Source organism: Balaenoptera physalus (assembly GCF_965194825.1).
Source record: "Balaenoptera physalus genome assembly, chromosome: 1".
NCBI classification, from domain to species: Eukaryota; Metazoa; Chordata; class Mammalia; order Artiodactyla; family Balaenopteridae; genus Balaenoptera; species Balaenoptera physalus.
Window position 1 is genome coordinate 135,087,362 of NC_138882.1, and position 18,175 is coordinate 135,105,536.

An 18,175-nucleotide genomic window follows, 5' to 3' on the forward strand; every position below is an offset into this window, starting at 1 on the left:
TTATTTGGCACCTGCTATGTGCTGGGTCCCGGCAAATAAAAACGAGTCTGAGATCATCTTTGCCCTGCAAAAAGACCAAAACACATTGCATTGTTTGATAATGTATATTTGGGGAAAAACTGCAAATATGTAAATCTATATTGGCAAACATCAAGGAGAAACTGTTTTCCAAAACACGGTGCTATGTGGGGAAAATGGTAATTGAAGAAGGCATGATTTTTTTCTGACAGGCTAGATGACAGGGTAGATGCAATTAAAATCCAGGAAAGTTAGTGATAACAGCCACAAGCAAACGATTAATAAAGTGTGATGTGAACTCAGAGAAAAGAGAATTTATTCCTATCTTAGATGAATCTGAAAGGCTTCACAGTTCCTTCGAAACTGATGTGGGTCTTGAGAGATGAGAATAAATTTATTCACTCATCTATCAAGCATTTGTCAAACCATTCAGTTTATTTATCAAACCATTTCTAAGTATCAGGCACTATGGCAAGTATCTGAGATACAGAGAAGCTATAGCTTTGCCCCTTCAGGAGCTGACAGTCTAGTCATGGAAGAGACAGACATGTAAAAAATGATTAGACTATAATAGATTTATAATACTAAAATACAATTAATATATTATGTCATACTGATATAATATAATATAATATAATGTAATGTAATGTAATGTAATGTAATTTCTGAAGGAATTCCTGATTCTACCTTGGGTCTTCAATCATGTGTATGTGTGTGTGTGTGTCTGTGTGTGTGTGTATATGTGTATTTGTGTATGGAAGGGGAATCAGGAAAATCTTCCTCGAGAAGACATTTGAGCTAAGTCTTGAAGAAGAGAACTTCAGAAAGCTGCCCAGTGGGTTGGAGACACAGGAGCATTCCAAGTGAAGAAGGAAGGAAAATGAATATTCTTAGGAAACTGCAAAAAAGGGAGTGTCAGGAGTATAGTGTAAGGAGATGGGGAATGAGATCTGGGAGTGGGAATGAGCATGTGAATTATGATGTAGACATGATGGAGAAGAAGCTAAAACTCAGGTAAGGGCCAGATCATAGAAAGCTTTGTTCTAAGCACAGGGAGTCACTGAGGTGGTTGCTGGGAGGCTAAGCCTGCCATGGAGGAGTCCGGGTCAACCCGATGCATCTAGTTCATCTCTGCCACCCCTCACCCCACTCCCAGCCAGCTACGTTGAAATATATACCCTCAAATTCAAGAGCCATGAAATCAGAACCTATTGGTATTATTTGAAAAACTTTGGGAACATGAAATAACACTTTACTTAGTTTGGAATTCTTAGCTTCATCTTTGGATACAGATGTTGTAATTTAGGTCTGAAAATCAAGAGACATAAAACAGTCCTGTGTAGGTGGATACATTTTTTTAAACTGATAAGAGATTTTTTATTTTTCGAGTAATAGTTCAGGAGTGGTTTCTTCTGCCTTGAATCGCTTAGAATCTTTACTTCCTTTGTTCTTGGAACATTAACATCTTCATATTTCATTTACTCGTTCAGTTCACTAATCTCCCCTACAGGTAGAAGTATTATTGCAAGTACTTTTAGTTCTTCTTTTTCTACTGGAGTTTTTGAAGATCAAATAAAGCATTGGAGATAACTGCAAGTTGAAAGTATTATTTATTTCTCCATCTAGTTACCAGTAACTTGAGCAGCAGAGATAAGAGCCTTTCCTTGTGAACTTCTGGGAATTTAGTAAAGGATTATCTTCCCACCTATTTCCCAGTTCACCACTCTGATATAAACACCACTCAGAGAAACTTGGTTTAGGGTGAAAGCAATGTCATTTTGTACAGAGTGATGTGTGTCACAAAGTATTTGATTAACTAGGGTAGCCGAAGAGAAAGTTAATTATTTGGTCAATATTTTACTAGGTTTTTCAGTTATTACCCATTTTATTTTTAATTACTTTTCCCGCTGTTTTCCATCTGATGTTATGTAAAACATCTACATATCTACACATAAAATCATATTTTATCAGAAACCTATAGCTGACCTCATTTTATAAAATCATGTTTTTTGCCGTAAGAAAGAAAATCTTCAGAAAAAGCACCATGCTTTTTTAAAAACCCACATCAGGATGTGACAGCAGGATGATAGACAAGAACTACACAGCTTTTACGGTTTGAAGATAAATGGGAAAAATGCCTCTGAGAGTGGATTTCATGAAAAGTATGGAATCAAAGCACTACTGTGTCTGTTAGTCTTTACTGCTACTTTATTTGATAAATTTGGATTAGTCATTAAAAATGTCAAAGGAGTCATATGTTTTCTACAACAGAACAGAACATTATACACAAGGCCAATTTACAAAGCTCCAGTTTGCAGCTTTCCTGAGGAAGGGAGTTCTGAAAAATCTGTTTTCTGGGGACTTTCTCAGTTCAAAGCAACTAGCAGGAATTTTGCTTAAATCAAATCTTAGAATTGAACTCCCTAGTTTCTAGGTTGTCACTGTGTGTGTTAAAAAAAATACAGTATCTGTAAATTCCTAAGATAAAACAACAGGCCAATGAAGTAATCTGAATTTCTAAACTTTTCTACTGAGTAGCTGTTTTTTCATTATAATTAATACAAGTTCATTCTAATATTAGCAAGCCAAGCAATACGGAAGCGTATGAAGGTAAATATTATAGTTTCTCCTGCTTCCCTTCCTTCCTTCCTTAAAACCACAAGTGTCTTTTTTTAAATTATTTATTTATTTTTATTTATTATTTATTTTTAGCTGCGTTGGGTGTTCGTTTCTGCACAAGGGCTTTCTCCAGTTGCGGAGAGCGGGAGCGACTCTTCATCGCGGTGCGCGGGCCTCTCACTATCGTGGCCTCTCTTGTTGCGGAGCACAGGCTCCAGACGCGCAGGCTCAGTAGTTGTGGCTCACGGGCCTAGTTGCTCCATGGCATGTGGGATCTTCCCAGACCAGGGCTCGAACCCGTGTCCCCTGCATCGGCAGGCAGATTCTCAACCACTGCGCCACCAGTGAAGCCCCACAAGTGTCTTGTATATGTTCCTCCATATCTTTTAAGACACATCTTATACATTAGGAATCAACGTTAGATATTTTTAACATGGCCAACATGATCTACAATTTGGAATTTCTATATAATGCAGTGGTTTTCAATCATTTTTACAGCAAACAGTTCTTTTTTTCCAAATTAAATCTTTCATGAAAATTAGGGTACTTCCATGCTTAAAGATTGATCTCAGCTTAAATGTCACTTCCCCTGGGAAGTCATTTTTATTCCATAAACTAGATTCATAACAAATTCTTGAGGGATTTTTTAGGGGGGTTAATGCTGTAGGTTCCTTGAGGCAGAGTGAGTTAAATATTATTCTATTATTAGCAGTCTTGTGACATAATAGGGACTATTTGTAGTCCCTATTATGTAATATATATACAGATAAAGGTACAGATATAGATGATTGAGTTTCTTTACTATCAACAGAAAATATTCTTAAGCACTATAACAGCAGAACCTTATATAGTGCCTGGGAGATATAAAGTTGCCCAGTATTTGTGGAATGAAGAATAATATTTCTCTAAACATTTCAAGTAGCTATAGCATTCTCTGGTGCACAATTTGAAAATCATTAGCTTAGTGGATAGGGCTCCCACAAAGTAGTAAGATATCTGGTTTACAGGTTTGAGTTTTGCATAGCCTCTCTGTGTTTCAGTAGCAATTTCTATTTCACTTGACTTATCTGGAGGCACTTGACATCATTGGCCACTTGGCTTTCCCATACTTTCCTGGTTCTCCTCTACACCCCAGAAAATTTCTCCTCAGTGTCCTTCATGGGGGATGATCTCTAGGAATCCAGTATAGCTCTCTTCACCTTTTTATTTGACATGCTCTTTTTTACATGATCTTATCTACTTTTGTGGTCTTAGTTACTGGTGTGTTGGTAGCTTCTGGATCCTTATTTCCAAAGCTCACCATTCTCCTGAGTTCCAGAAAGGATTTCTAACTGCTGCCAGAGAACCCCATTTTTATGTTATTTAGATGTTTCGAACTCTCAGGTATATAATACTATCTTTTCTGTCATCATTCTCCATAGTCATGAGGGTTTTTTTTTTTTCTCTTTTCTCTATCTTGGTTTATGACATTGGTTGTTGAATCTAGGAAACTGACACATTTTAAATGATTGTCATATCCTTTACATATCACCAGTTCTTGTTAGTTCTACCTGTTAAATAGTTCTCAAACCAGCCTCATAAAATTTGTTTCCAAAGCCACTGTGTTGAGCCAGAACCTCAAGATCTCTCACATGAATTGTCTATCTTCTACAGCGCTGATAAAATATCTTTTTTAAAACAATCAGGGGACTTCCTTGGCGGTCCAGTGGTTGGGACTCCGTGCTTCCAGTGCAGGGGGTGAGGGTTTGATCCCTGTGGGGGAACTAAGATCCCACATGCTGCATGGCATGGCCAAAAAATTATTAAATAAATACACATTAAAAATAAATAAATAAATACAATCCATCCATTAAAAAAAGAACTTTAAAAAAATCAGGAATATGAACATTTAATTCCTCTACTTGAAAAGTGTCAGTGACTTCCATTGCTTAATTTAGTAGTCTCTGTGTAACCCCAGGGGGTACAGTTAGGTTCAGGAAGGAAATATTGGCACTTCTCTTTATATTCATTCATGCATATATATATTGATGGCTATTTGGATTCTTTCCAAGTTTAGCTAGTATGGACAAGTCCACTATGGATAATATTGTATATTCTCTGGGTGCACATGTAAAACTTTCAGGGATATACTTGGCAGTGGAATTGTTGTATTATAGAATAGACAAATGTCTAAAACATAATACATTATCAGTTATACAGGCATATACTTTATTTTTAAATGTATTAAAGATATATTAAGAGTGAGTGCCCAAAACATTTTTTTTCTGAATAAGAGTATGTGATCAAAAATGCACTGGTTTATAGAATAAAATAAAACTCCCAGACTTAGCTCCAAATTCCCTCTTTCATTTCCGTTCTTCCAAAATAAGCCTGTTAGGCTCTTGCTGCTACAAGCTTCCATTGCATGTATCACCATAATAGTATTTATCAGGTTGAGTAGTTGTTGTTTATTTCTTGTCCATCTCCTCACCTAGACTTAATGGTCAAGGACAGACTTCTTTTCAGAATTCTAGTCTCACTCATTTTTGTATCTCTAGTACCTGGCAGTGGTAGCATATAGTAAGTACAAATTTAAATATTTATTGAATGAATGAACTAAGGTAAATGATAGGAATACCATTTTATATAGCTGAGAGATGAAGTATCACAAGAAAATCCTGTATACTCTGGGAAAAAAGCATTATATAAATTTAAGCATTAGTGCTTTATGATAGAATTTGATCTATGGTGTTCTGTAGCCTGAATATCAGAACGTGTGTTTTAGTTTAGAATGAATCAAGAAAGCCAACACTCTATTTGCTCTTTATCTTCACCTTAGATGCACTAGCACTGTAGCAGAGCAGTGGAAAATTCTCTTCAGTCTCTAACTTATGTTCTCTTTATCAATATTCCTAGAAGAAGAAGGTTATGTTAGAACAGAAAGATAACTGGGCTAGGAATCAGACCAATATTTGTCTCAGTTCTGTATTTGTGATTTTACACAAATTGCTCAATTTCTTTGACAATCCGTATAATAATTTAAAAGAGCTATTGCTTATTAGCATGTGTCAGGCAGAGTGATATGCACTTTCCATGAATCATCTCATTTAATTATAAGCATAAATGTTACCCTATTTTACAGAAGGAGTAAATGAGGATCAGAGAGATTATACAACTTCCTCACAAAAGAGATGCCATTGAAGTCTAATATGTTAAAAGATGATTGAGATTTCTAGGTAGATGCTGTGTTAAAGGACATACAAAGAAGGAAAGAGCAAGACCAAAGACAAAGGAGGTAAAACACATGCTATCTGGGAAATAATAAGTTAGTCATCATGGCAGAAATACAGGATGTGGGGCAGCATGTAGCAGGAGATAAAGCCAGAAAGAAGGGTAAGTTAGAGCCAGAATATAAAGGATTTGGGGTTTGAATTATTGTATTGAGCTAATGGGTATCACAGAAACATTTAACTAGGCAGGTACTATGATGTTGACAATAAGAATATCAATAATAATAGATAATATTTACTGAACACTTAATATGTGCCAATAACTACATTAATGCATGGTTGATTAACTTAATCTTCACAGTTACCCCATGAGATAGGTATCATATTTCACTCCATACACTACGCTCTTAGCCTCATTCCCATACTGCCACAATAGTGGTGACTCCACAATGTCAGCACAGTAAGAAATGAGGTGAGACAATCCTACCAATAGGGATGAGAGGCTAGGAGATCAGTTGCGTTTTTTTTTTTTTTTTTTTTGCTTTGTTTTGTTTTCTGAATTTGTATTTACATAGCAAACACATTATTACTTCTTAATTTATTTGGGATGGCTTGAGAGGACTCTGGTAGAGATAAGGAGGTTACAGCCTTCCTTTCCAAAGTTTTCTCAAGGTGTCAGCACTGGGGAGCAATTTGGAAGAAGAGGGTAGATTTACAGGGCATCGTTACCAATTGTTAGTACCTGCAGCAGCTCAACAAAGCTGATGGAGGACACCAAAGGCAATGAAGTGGTAATAATAACGTGGTTGGCCCTAACACAGCAAGCTTTCAAGCATGGACAAGCTTATTTATATGTGTGCCCTCATGTCGTGAAATCACTGCTGACTACAGCTTTGCAGGAGAACAGAAACAGGATACAATTAGTCATGCCTTTCTCACATGCACGAGGAGTCAGCAGGTAGTTTTAACTCCTGACATTTTACTGCTATGCCAAAGCAAACTACACCTTATGGGCAAATCAGCCCTTGATTCAGGTAGAAAAATATTCTGCCAGTGAGAAACTATGCATTACATATGCACTACAGGGATGCCGGGTGTGAGTTTGTTCTGTTGGAATTTCTAGCCTTACAGCCCCCCTTCTTTCTCCACATTGGGTTACAAGGTGTACTGGGCCCTCTATTTAATGAACGTCCTTTTTGAAAGGCATGGGTTGTTCATCAGAGACCCAGAAACTACCTCAAGGAACACCTTTCTATGTCCAAATATTTACTTGGCTGGGGAAGAATCTAGACATTTGGACAATAACTTGAACTTAAAAACTAGCCTGATTCTATTGCTTGGTCTGCACAGATACTGGTCATTAGTAAGATACTAGTTGGAATAAATGATGACCCAGATTTGTTAGCAAGGAAATGATGCTCTGTGGGTGGGCAGCACACCGAGTGCCTGTGTAGACACATACTCATGACACCTCCTCCTTTGTACATTCAGAGATGCTTCCATGTTTTTCTGGGTATATTCCTATCTGCTACAAGACCGTAAGCTCCCTGAGGGCAAACACTTTCTATTTTGTTAATTGCTGGTACTTAGAATAGTACTTAGGACATAATCGGCTCCTAGTAAATCTCTTTCACTCATTATCCAAAGAAATATTGAGCATTTATCATGTTTATTTACAATTTAAATGAAAAAGTGAATGAGTGTATGAATAAAAAAATTAATGGAGGACTTTAATAATCATAACAATGTGTGTAACTAAACTTTACCAGCTTCGTGAAGAGTCTTATCTATAGCCAGTTTATTCATAAGAGTCAGCTTGTACAGAATATGTGTAACATCAACAATATACAAAAGTTGTCTGGATTCTTGATTTTTCCTTTAGTGCTTCTTGTCCTTCGACATCTGACCACATTTAAAGGTCAGTAATAAAATACGACCAACAGCTGCCAAAGTCAGTATTCCTGCTTCAAAAGGGAGAACAGAAGCTAACATTTACTTTGGTACTAGGATGTGCTACATTCTTTCACAAGTTATTTCATTTAATTCTTAAAATAACTATCTGAAATGGTGATATTATCCCTATTTTATATCTATGAAGAAACTAAATTCATGCTTCTATTCAGACACAGAAGCGGCATTTTTTTCTTTTCCTATATAATTATTTTTTCATATATGTGTCTTCCCCTCTTGACTAGGGTTGTTGAAAAATGCTTTCGTAACCAAGAACAATCTCAATCCTTGTCTTTGTATCTATATCTAAAATTCCCATATTACTTATATTTTGGGCTATGGACATTGATACTATATGTCCACGTGCAAACATAATCTGGGGGAGAAACAAAGTAAACCATAATTAATCATTAACACCTTGGTTCAATTTTGTTTCTATGAGATTTCTTTTAGCATGTAGACCCTAAGAAAGTGAAAGCCTGGTCAAATTATTTTGAAGCCCTGTTCAGTCACAGTGAGACTTTGAAATGCAGTCTGAGCAGCTAAATTACAGAAAGGGTAGGAATCTGCCAGTCCCCCATTTTCTTAAGCCCACTGGGAAGACTGTCACTCAAAACATGAAATTAACCAAAAGGCTGGAAAGGCATGGATGACGAGCTTGGTGTGGAGTAGAAAAATGGATCCTCAACCTCTAAAATTTCTCCAGAGATCCTTAGTCTGTTTCCTGAACGTTCACTTTGCATTGTCACTCATATTCTTTTGAAAAACTCATGGTAGTTTCTACAGACAACAAAGAAATAGAAACAATTGTCAAGATTAATCAGGCCCCCAACTCTTAGCCCCAGAATTTGCCACAATCGATAGAGCCTCTGTAGAGGGCAAGAAAGTCACCGTGAGCCATCCCTGCCCCAGTAAGACCTATGGCTCCTTCCTCTTTTGTGAAGACACTTATCACCTTAGGCTGGTGGGACATAAAACTTGGTAATATGTTTAATGATGGCTCGGTGCCTGTGATCAATGGGAGTTCACCCTAATCCTCTATGACTCTTTTTCTTGGACACTATAGATGGAAATTTCCCTGGCTTCTAATTATTTTCCTCTCTACTGTACAGAATATAAAATAGTATTTCCAATAAATGCAGATTCAGTAGGCAATAGCCATAGCCTATGTTCATCTTCTTTTATACCCCAGATATAGTAAAACTCGAAATGAAAAATAAATAAATAAAGGCGTTTTTCTTCAATAGAAGCAGAAATTAAAAATGCCTATTTAACAGCCTGAATTTTAGTCCCCTTGAATGATATGCTGGTTGAATGGTTTGCTGCCTTAATTGAAATGATATCTAACCATTTAAATACGTACAATCAGACATACCAGAGAGGTGTTTGAAATCTAAATGCATTCTACCTGGGTAAATATGCTCTGGAAGATACGTTTTCCACTCTCTTTTTTTACTGACCAGCTGTGTTCCCAGATTTCTCAGCTCTTCTCAGGTTCCTGGAAGCAAAAGGTATTTCGTGATGGGTTCTGAGAATTAGAAAAAAAAATCAAGGAATGGACTCTTGATCACATGAGCCAAAAGACCATCACCTAAATGTACTGATTAGTGAAATTTCCTTTTAAGAAAGGGAAGAGTCAACTGGCAAAATTACTTCTTTGTTGCCATTTCAGAATCCAGGACCTCTTTGGTTTGGGTTAGTTCCCTGCAGACTAATTGCAGGGCAGAGTTGAGGCTCTGGGTCAAATTATTAGAGAAATAAATTTCTATGGCCCTAGCAGGAGTCGGGGAATGGGAAGACGGATGTAGAACCCAGGCTTTACAGATGGCCTGCTTGAACAGAATGCAGTGTCATTCCAAATGAGCCCAGGGCACTGTCCCTGGCTCTGTGCTGTTTGTGATTCTACTTCTTACTGAAAGCCAGAGCTTCAGTTTATACCTCTGAATAAGTGTCTAAGAAACTATGCCTATTTCACCAATATGGATATTTTAGGCTTAAATGTAATTGCAAATTGCTTTAATTTTTTGCTTCATTTTGCTTGGGCATTTGTATCCCATGTAGGTATGTAGGGAGGTCTACCTACATATTAGCTATCATCATTTGCTGTGGGAACTTCAATATGAAGTATAACACAAATTGGAAGCCTATTTGTTCATGTTCAAAACCCGACCATAGAATCAGCATGCTAGTGCTGTTAGAAGCCACAGGATAGTTTATTCTAATGGTTTCCTGTTCTTGATGAGAAGAGAGAGGCCCAGAGTTTTGAAGGGACTTGCCCAAAACTATACCTAGACTTTAAGTACGACCAGCTCTGGGGTTGAGACTTCTGATGCCTAGTTCCTATGACTCAGATACAGAATGATCATTGCTTAATCAAAGTACTCGAGATGCTCTAGAGAAAAGGTAAATTTTTGTTTGGGAACAAAGTGAACAGCTTCCAAATTTGAATTCTGACAGAAATTGGTGAGATGAACAATTATATTAGAGGCTCTTAATAATTGCTAACACGTTTGGGGACTCAATAACTGTTAAGTTTGTTCTAACTTTCAAAGATTGTTAACAAGTTGGCAGAAGACAATCTGGCTCTCCAAACTATCTAAATGGATACAATTTGACCCCATATTCTCTGTTTTTAACCAGTATACTAGATTTGTATCCTCATCACTTCCTTCTTGGTTATTTTATAAGAATAATCATCTCTTTTAAGGTTTTTGTAATTCTTAACCAGTATACTTCCTTTCCAAACTCTTCATTCATTTGCTCATTAAATCATTTATTCAACATGCACATAGACATTATCACATGCCAGGACACAAAGATGTATAAGACAGTTTCTCTTCTCAGAGTTCATAGCCCAAGAAGGGGAACATAGATTGTAACAGAAAATGACAATTCAAAAATCTGAAATTGAAGTTGATATACGCATGAGAATCATCTGCACAGTTCTGTGATTTTCTCTAGTAAGGTAGATTACAATGTGCTTTTATGTAAATAATTCTTACACTAAGCTTGTGAGGTAGGCAGAATAAACAGAGGTCCCAAAGAGGTTAAAATGTTATCAGTAAATCTCAGAGACTGTATCTGTCCTGTTCCCCCTGTGACTTGTGCACAAGTTCCTGGCATACACAGGGAGCTCTATAAATATTTTTTGACTGAAAGACTGAACATAGCTAGTTAATATGAAACTGAGCTTTAAACTCAGGTGTCCAAATCTTGAGACCAGTGTTTATTCTGTTGGATCCATATTCAGTGTCAGCTGTGACCATTCCCTCTCTTTGCTCCTCAGAGCAATGGTTCTCATCTACCTTGAGTCCCATCTACTTGAGATAAAGCATTCCAATTAATTAATGCTTCTGAAGCTACTGCCCAATATATTAACAAATGTAACAATGGTATCAGTTGAGGCAGAAGATGACTGTTTCTCTAGGTATTGCACTTCAGTTGAGTAGCTAATTTTTATCAGAGGGTCCATCAGATCACATCAGAGAGGTGATCAAACTGCTCCCTTGCAGAATGCCAGCTTTGGGAATTCTGTGGCAAGTTTATGAGAATAGTGCAGAGCCAGAGATGTGACATTTTCTAATGACGAATGACTATATTTGTTTCTGAAATGCCCATATTCTTCATCATTAAATGATGGACATTATAAAACTAGGGTTATGATGATGTCAATTATGACTATAATGAAGTTAATAATAAAAAGAAAAATGGGTACCATTTATTTAGACCCAACTATGTTCCAGCAATGTGCCAAATGATTTGTACATGTTATCTTAAACAAATCCTAACAATTCCATGACATTGATAATATCAATTCCAGTTTGCAGGTAATGGAGGCACAATGTCTTTCATTAAATCCAAATAGTCAATAAGTACAATTTATTCTTTAAAGATTGTGTTTTTCTCTCTTTTACTTACAGCCACAGTCATCTATTTCTCTTTCCACACACACATAATATTAGATAAAGTACAAGTGTATCACCTGTAACAAAGGGCAAACCAGCAGCTGGTTAAACAAAATATTGAATACCATGGAATACTTCCCAATTCATTCTATGAAGCTGGCATTATTCTGACACCAAAACCAGAAAAAGACATTACAAGAAAACAAACTGTAGTCCAATATCTCTCAGGAACACAGACACAAAAATTATTTTACAAGTGTTAGTCAATCAAATCCAATGACATAAAAAATCATAACACATCATGACTAAGTGCAGTTGTCCTAGAAAAGCCAGGTGGCTTAACATTCAAAGATCAATATAGTTCATATCAAAGGACTAAACAAGAATAACCATATGATTATCTCAATTCATGCAGAAAAAGCATTTGAAAAAAATCTAACTTTCAATCCTGATTAAATCTCTCAGCAAACCTGAGGTTAAAGGTAACTTCCTTAATCTGATAAATGGCATCAGTGAAATTCTGTAGCTTAATATCATACTTAGTATTTAAAAACTGAACGCTTTCCTCCCAAGATAGAGAATGAGACAAAGACGTCTGTTCTGTATTTCACATTGTACTGGAGACCCAGCCAGGGAAATAAGGCAAGAACAAGAAATAAAAGAAATATGGATCAGAAATAAAGAAATAAAACTTTTGAGTTGAATAAATCAAATTCTCTTCCCCCCCCAAAAAAATAAAAAATAAAAAAATAAGAAATAAAACTTTATTCATAGATGACTTCACTGTCTATGTAGAAAATCCTAAAGAATTTTTAATAAGCTATTGAAACTAACCAGTGAGTTTAGGAAAGTTATGGGATACAATGTTAAATTCTGAAAATAAGTAACATTTCTGTACACTAGTGATGAACAATCAAAAATGGAAATTAAAAGACAATACAACTTACAATATCATCAAAAATATGAAATAGGGATAAAGTTGACAAAATATGCACAAAAGTTGTACACTGAAAACTCTAAAACATTGTTGAGAGAAATTTTAAAAGACCTAAACAAATGGAGAGATATATTGTGTTCACAGAACAGAAGACTCAATATTGTTAAGATGGCAATCCTTCCCAAATTTACCTATAGATTCAAGGTAATTCCAATCAAACTTTCAGCAGGTAGTTTCTATAAAATGATAAACTGATCATAAAGTTTGTAAGAAAATGCCAAGAATAGCCAGAAAAACTTTGAAAAAGAAGCAAAATTGGAGTATTTATACTACCTGATTTCAAAACTTATTATAAAGCTAAAGTAATCAGAGTATGATATTGACATAAGGAAAAACATAGATCAGTGGAACAGAATAGGAATTCAGAAATGGTCCTACACATATATAATCAGTTGATTGTTTTTTACAAGGTGCCAAAGCAATTCAATGGTGAAAATAATCTTTTCAACAATGATGCTGGAACAATTAAATACCCATATGCAAAACAAAATAAAACAAAAATAAATGAAAACTCTCCGCTCTTACCTCATACCATTTATAAAAATTAACTCAAAATGGGTCATAAACTTAAGTAAGAGTTAAAACTATAAAACTCTAGGAGAAAACATAGCATAACATCTTGGTCACTTTGGGTTTGGCAAAGGTTTTTTAAAAATAGCACCCAAAAAGGTCATGCTATTAAATTTTTTAAATCCTTAAATTGCACCTTACCAAAATTAATGTCTTTCACTTTTCCAACGACTCTGATAAATAAAAAGGTAAGTCACAGCATGTGAGAAAAGATATGTGAACATATACCTGACAAAGTATTTGGGCCTATAATATACAAAAAACTCTTACAACTCAGTAAGAAGACTAACATTCTAATAAACAATGGCAAAAATTTTGAAAAAACACTTCTCCTAAGAAGTTCTATGAATGGAAAATAAGCACCTGAAAAGATGTACAACCTCATTAGTCATTAGGGAAATGAAAATTAACTACACACCCACTAGAACGGCTGAAATGAAGACTGATCATACTATATGTTGCTGAGGATGTGAAGCAACTAGAACTCTCTCTTTCACTATTTTTTTTTTTTTTTCTCTTTCACTATTGATGGAAATGGAAATTAGGACAACCACTTTGGAAAACAGTTTGGCAGTGTCTCAAAATGTTAAACATAACACATACCATATGACCAGCTATTCTACTTCTAGAACTGGGTTATTTACCCAAGAGAAATAAAAGCACGTCTCGACCCAAGACTTGTACACAAATATTCATAGCAGCTTTGTTTGTAATAGCCCAAAGCTAAACTGGAAACAACTCACAAGTCCATAATGGATAAGCAAAGCAAATTGTGGCATATACATACAATAGAATACTACTAATAAAAAGAAACAAACTTGATATATGGAAAAACATGGATAAGTCTCAAAATAATTACAAATGAAACAGCCAGGCTAAAAATGCATACTTCATAATAATATTTGTACAAAATTCTAGAAAATGCAATCTACAGCGACAAAGAGAAGATTGCTGGTTGATTGGGGTTGGTGGTAGTTATGGAGGGATGTTACAAAGGGGCACAAGGAAACTTCTGTGAGGGAAGTGTGTGTTCTGTTTCCTGATTGTATGGTTTCATGTGTGTATACATATGCCCCTAGTTATCAAATTGTATACATAAATATGTGCAATTTGTTTTATGTTGATTATACCTCAATGTAACTATAAAAATAAAAAATAAAAACAAAAAGAAGATAAAATAGAAGGCTTCTTCTCTCTCATGTTTCAGAGTGAGTGTAACTATGACACGGCTGATATGGTAGCTCTGTGGTATCTGGGACTCAGCCTCCTACAGTCTTCGTGCTCTGAAATTCTCTACATGAAGCTTTTATCTTGTGGTTTAAAATAGCTGTTCCAGCTCATTCCATTATATTCATATGATAGCCAGTGGGAAAGAGTGGAAAGTAGTGGAAGGCAAATCCTTTCTTTTAAGGGCATAAACTGGACTTTGAACACATCACTTCTGCTAACATCCCATTGAACTGTGCTACATGACCACAACTTACCAAGGGAGACCAGGAGATTTAGTCTTTAAACTGAGCTATCACGTACCTAGCTAAAACTCAGTTACCATTACTAAGAGATAAGAGCTAGAAATCTCTACCCACCCACCCCCGCAAATATAAACATCTTATATGAAATTTCACTTGAACCAAAGCAATAAATAAGCTATTGATTATGTTACAGTTTGTAAAGTTCACAGACCAGAAATATTCTGTTTCTTTTTTCTAAGGTGGAAAGAGCTAGGTACTACATTGAGGAAGAAAAGAATGGTCTCCTGGATTCTATAATCAGAGTTCAAAGCTGTGTTGGATGTTGAGAAGATGCAACAATTGCCTATGATTTTGTAGCATCTTGTAATTATGATATCTTCTCAAAAACACCCAAAGTCACTAAAACTTCGAATTCTTTGATCTATGGCCAGCCAGGTCCACCAATATTTCTTTGAGTCTGCATAATGTGTTTAGATCTCAATGAAATATTAGAGAAATGTTTGATGTTATTATCATCTATTTTCTGAGAAATGATTTTTTCCCATAATGATTGTGAATATTTAGGATTATGAAAGTACTAAGAAATTTTATAGCTCTGCTACAAAAAAGTAAGGGTCTCCTTTTCTTCCTGAAGATTCATTAATAGAAGATGAAGGCAATCTGCTGAAAGTGAGTAATAATAACTATAAACATTATTCATCTGGGGCCCTTTTATTCATTGTGGAATCAAAAACAAACAAATTTTTATTTCCACTTAAGCTATAATACTATTTCCCCTCTGAATTTCACTGAGTTTTATTTAATCTAACCTCATTTTAAACTTTGGATAAAATGGTCTTAAAAACTCCATTATATGGGATTCTATCTCCCTCTTTTCCCTCTTTACAGTGTGGTCTGTTTCTGCCGTTCTACATTTTTTGTCTTCCCCCAGTTTTTTTCTTCTCCTTTCATAGAACTCACACTTTCAAAGTACTTTGAATTCAAAGCTTAATACTAACCATTTTAAGGGAAAGAAGATTAGAATGAAGAGAAGAAAGATGTATCTATAAGTGTCACATGGGAACTACCAGATTTCCAGAACTTAGGGAAAAAACATTCTTTGAAGATAACCCTCTCCCTTGGTCCTGTGAGAGTATTTGATGTTATCAAAACATGTGCTCTAATTTTTGGTTTGGAAAACAAGAATCGTCACTGTAATTATGGAGAGGGAAATTTATTGTTGAATATGACTGAGCATAAATGCCAGAAAACAGATATTAAAAAGGGAGTATAGTGAGTTAGGAAAAGTTAGATACAAGTGTCTCTAATCTAGCTTGTTTAACTGTCTCTCTATAGTTCTACCAGTCTGATATTTTGTTCAGGTTAAGCACATTTGAGTTTCAATCTAGAATGATAAATTTTACACCTTTGACATCCTTGTTTTCGTGGCTTTTGTGATAGCTAATTAAGATCCTACTGCCAGTACACTGTTCGTGACATTTTTTAAAACCAGTGCTTGTTTGATTTGTTTCTTCTGTTTTGTAAATGTCACCTCTTTGTGGTCATTCTCAGCAGAAGGGAAGGTTGAAGTATTTTTTTAAACAGCAAATTAGGTCTCATGGTTTTTAGATCATTGTTTTTCCCTGGACAAAACAAACGTTCTGATTTTTTAAGGTATTTGTTTAAAGTCAGTTAAACACTTGCTGCCGTCATTCAGCCTCCTGGGTGTAACTGGTTGGGCAGGAGGACATGTATTGGAGATGAGCTGACAGATCCCACAGCTGTGACCCTGTCAACCAGCAATGTGGCTTTATGTAGAACACAAGTGTCATTTAGGGTTTGGCAGCAGAAAAGGCAAATGAGTTCATTTTGAGCATGGGGATATTCTTTTGGACTAAAACTGCAGACCAGCAGTTTTCTAGAGAAGTGCTTTCCTTTCACTGTTTTCAGTTCCTTGCAATTTCAATAAAGTTGTGATCCTGTTGAAATTGTTATTTATTAACGCTTATTGATAACAGTAATAGGTAACAATTATTGAGTGCCTGCTAAAGTGCCAGGCAATATTCCAATTTCTTTGCGTGAAATATCTCAAATCATCCTCACATTAATTCTATGAAGCTTGTACTACTGTAATGTGTGTTTACAGATAGGGACATTGAGCCCACAGTTGGTAAGTGGTGAAGTGCACACAGCAGTTCAGTCCTCTGATTCTTTTTTTTTTTTTTTAATTTTATTTATTTATTTATTTATTTTTTGGCTGTGTTGGGTCTTCGTTTCTGTGCGAGGGCTTTCTCCAGTTGCGGCAAGCGGGGGTCCCTCTTCATCGCAGTGCGCGGGCCTCTCACTGTCGTGGCCTCTCTTGTTGCGGAGCACAGGCTCCAGACGCACAGGCTCAGCAGTTGTGGCTCACGGGCCTAGTAGCTCCGCGGCATGTGGGATCTTCCCAGACCAGGGCTCGAACCCGTGTCCCCTGCATTGGCAGGCAGATTCTCAACCACTGCGCCACCAGGGAAGCCCCAGTACTCTGATTCTTAATGGATACATTTCCTCATCAAACTCCCTGCAATAAGAGAGAATGAAGAAAACGAATGCTCCTTATAGGCACCCATCATTAACTTGAGATATATTCCTTTTCCTTCCTTGTAATACCCTATATGACGCACATTCAAGGATATTTTTTTAAACCTACAATAAAAACATCCTTGTCAAGTAGCTGTTGATAGGTCTGAATATTTTACTTCACTTGTGAGTTAATGTTTCTACAGATCATCTGATCTCAAGCTCTTCCTAGCTTCATTTCCTGCCAACTCCACACGTCAAACTGTGTGCAGTTACCCCACATCCTGTGAGCTCTCATACTTCTGGACCTTCAAATATGCTTCTGCCAGGAGTGACCTTCTTCTGCGTTTAACCATCCATGAGGCTCTTCCATGGGGCCTTCTGAGACTCCTCCAGGCAGAACGAATAGCTCCTGCCTCTGATCCCAAGTCAATTCACGTAAATCTTGATTATACAATATTTTCAGTATAGCTTTTTGAAAGAGTAATATATACTTATGTTAAATAATTAAAACAGTAAAAAATGGTTTACAATGTAAAGTATGTCTCCCTCTCACGCTTGACATACGGGCAGGCCTCTCTTAAGGCAGCAATTATTCCCGTGATAGCTAGAAACATATATGCACACATAGCTCTGGGTTTTGTAAGATTGGAAGCCTGTCTAAGAAGCACAGTGTTCTGAATCTTGCTTTCTTCTCTTGACAATATCTTAGACTTCTTTCTATATTAGTATATAAGCCTTATTATTTTTAATAGCTCTAAATATTTTAATATGGCATACCGTACTTTACTTACGCATCTGATGGACATTTGAACTGTTTTTAGCTCTTACAAACAATGCTGCAATAAGTACCCTTGCTTGTATGTTTATAAAGAAACCAAATGGATACAAGAATGG